General features: G+C 54.7%; 1 long non-coding RNA gene across 1 annotated transcript; it reads left to right on the top strand.

Moving 5' to 3' along the window:
- Positions 1-622: 622 nt before the first annotated feature.
- LOC139796904 (uncharacterized) lies at positions 623-2644 on the top strand. The gene is made up of 2 exons (XR_011726204.1): positions 623-1098; positions 1219-2644. It is a non-coding gene; the product is annotated as an uncharacterized lncRNA (long non-coding RNA).
- The last annotated feature ends 281 nt before the right edge of the window (positions 2645-2925 follow it).

Here is a 2925-nt window from a genome sequence, read left to right as displayed (position 1 = left end):
CAAAGCCGTCAGTGAACACATCCAGGCTGGGGAAGGTTATGCTGTGCTGTCCTTCTGGGAGGTAGCACATGGCAATGCCACCAGCCCAGGCAGGGGTGTCTGAGGGCTTTTGCAGATTGCCTTCTGCAGGCAGTCCCCCATCTCTCTAGAGAACATTGGCCGGTGGGGAAAGCAGAGAGGACCCGGCTCCAAACAGGGGGGAGGGCATGGAGGAGATGGGATCTGTGTGCCCCAGGCCTGCCCGGGAGCAGTCTGGGCACGAAGAGTCACTTGTCACCCGGCAGAACGCCACGGCAAGCATGGAGCCAGGGCCAAGCCTGGTGTTCAACGCTGCGGCGACGAAATCCCCCAGAGAACGTGACGGGCCGGTTTGGGGCTTTTTGTTTTGTTTTGTTGTTTGTTTTGTTTTTTTTTTTTACGGCTGGCAGCCAGGCGAGGGTAGCCGGGAGGGTGCCGAGGGCAGCTGGCCCGTCAGCAGCAGCTCCTGTCAGGAGGGCGCAGGGTGGAGTCTGTTACCTCCCGGAGCCACCTCCAGCTTCGGCGAAACCTGTCGAGCAGTTTCCCCCCGGTGACAGGGCGGAGGGCGGAGGGCGGGCGGGAGGGAGGGAGGAAACGCGCCGCCTTGGAACAGGTTTGTCCTTTTCTACCTGCTGACGTTTGGCCGCCCCAGATGATGGCTGGAAACAAAACCGCCCCGTCAGTGCGAAGGCAGCCTGGAAAAACTGGTCGTGTCAGGGGCGAGGGCTGCATTCCTGGCTGCCGCGGCAGGGGACGGCTCATCCACCGCGAGGTACCCGCGCGGGTATAAAAGGGCCCCGCACGGCGAGCCGCGGCAGAGGGGCGGCCGCGGTGCGGAACCGACGGTGGGGCGCCAGTCCCGGGCCGCCTGCGGGGTGCGTCCCCCGAGGAGAATAGCTTGCTGTTATTATTTTTGTTGTTGTTCTTTTTAGACTTTTTTTTTCCTTTTTTTTTTTTTTTTTCGTTTTTTGTTTTTCTTCTTTTTTCCTTTTTCTTCCCTACTAAAGTAAGCTTGTTGTCCTCAAGCTTTCAAAGCCCCAGCGCAAGGCCAGGGGGATGTTCGCGGGACGGTCGCCATGAGTAAGTGGCGGCGCTGAGGGAGAGCGGGCGGGGGGCGGCGGGGCCGGGCCGGGCGCTCCCCCCGCGGCGCTGGAGCCGCATGCCCGCCCGCCAGTCCCGTGTATTTTGTCTCGTCCCCAGGTCCGCCGTGGCGAAAGGAAGAGCCAAGCCCGGGCTAGGAGCGAGCGGGAAGCCCGTCCCCCGCCCCGCTCCCCCCGCGGAGCGCGGCTCCTCAGCCTCCTTGGTGCAGTGGTTCTTAACAGTTCAACAGTTCTCTATCATAATTGTGAAATGTTTAGGACCACTTGACCAGCGAGGCCCGGGCATCGCGGCGGACGAGCGAGCCCTCTGGCGCCGCCGGAGACCTGCGAGCGCCGGCGGCAGAGACGGGCCCGGCCCGCGGCCTGAGCGACCCGCAGGAGCGGGGGAACCGCCGGGTCGGCGGCGGGGAGAGGGGCGGCCTTGGCAGAGGAGGAGCCGCACGGCGGGCCGGCCAGAACTGCCCGGCCCGGCCCCGCATCGCTGGGGGCGCCGGAGCACCTGGGTCGGGCGGCGAGGCGAGGGGGGCGGAGGGCCCGGTGCGGCGGGGGGAGCCCCGCGCATTTCTGTTCCGCCCGCCCCGCCGCTTGCCGGGGTTCCCGCTGTGGGGATGGCAGAGAGAGTAATGTCAGTGCAAGTACCGGGGAAAAAAAAAAAAAGTTACTGCGTATACTGTGGGAACTGAGGAACAGGTAGGAATGAATCCTGCTGCTGCTACAGCTGCTGTCAACTGGCTCTAGTAGGGGCAAGCTGTTGCGCCTACTGTGTAACCATTTGTCTTTATTACAACCATACATACAGATGTACAGATTAAAAAAAATAAGATCGTCTTTGGCTCTCCAGGCTTCATTCTTCAGAGGCTTCCCACCTTCACACTGGTAATACGTGCAACAAGTATTCAGTGATAGCGTTTTGTTTTGAGTGCCCTTTTTGTTTAGGCAGTGTAGCCTTTATGCTGTGCTGTTTTGTACTGCATTTTTCATGTACACACTTAATGCAGGCAGTCAAAGGTGTCTCTGTACTTTCTGTCCTAACTGCATCAGAATGACTTCAGTGAGAGCCTGCTTCTAAGGCTGTTGCTTTGATGGCCTGGCTTAAAGGTCCTTGGACTTAATCAGATTGAATGGACTTCAGTTAAAACTCTCAATTTTTCAAAATACAGCTGAAGAATTTTGAATTTTTAAAAAGAGGACATAAAGTTTGGAAGTGTCTGACAATTTATTTTTCTTGTAAAAGGGTGGCTTCATAAATGAGAAGTTGCTGTGCTCATTTTTCTCACCTTAAGTATCAAATGGAACTAGAAATGTGTTGAGTTTTGTGGGTTTGTTTTTAACTTGTATCTAAAAGCAGTCAACAGACTAATTCATAGCATGGAATTTTACTGCTTTAAATATCACTAAGGAAACTTAGCCTGCCTATGTGTATGTTTTAAATGTTAAAAAACTGCAAAGTGTATATATGTATTCTCATCACTTCTTTTTTATTGTGTTTGCTTCAAGAATACACCGTCTGTCGTGAGCACAAGGTGCACATGTATATTTGCAGGTTATTGCAGCCTCACTGAAGTCAAGAGTTCTGATGTTGCCTGCAGTCGAGCTATGATCTTCAGAAGAATAGCTTCCAGGAGAAGTTGGGAAGCTGGAAATATTTGAAGAGTAGGCAAGCCTGATATGTAAAAGTGCTTCTCAGGGACAGCCTAGGAAAAGCATGATTTTTACCTAGTGCTGTAACTCAGAACAAGTTAGGCAAGGTTAATTACAGCATAATGGGGTTTAATTTAGCTGGGAATGAGGGTATGGTGGCTGCTAG

This window comes from Heliangelus exortis, chromosome 5, assembly GCF_036169615.1.
Source record: "Heliangelus exortis chromosome 5, bHelExo1.hap1, whole genome shotgun sequence".
Lineage (NCBI taxonomy): Eukaryota > Metazoa > Chordata > Aves > Apodiformes > Trochilidae > Heliangelus > Heliangelus exortis.
This window is presented reverse-complemented; position numbering and strand designations above follow the sequence as displayed.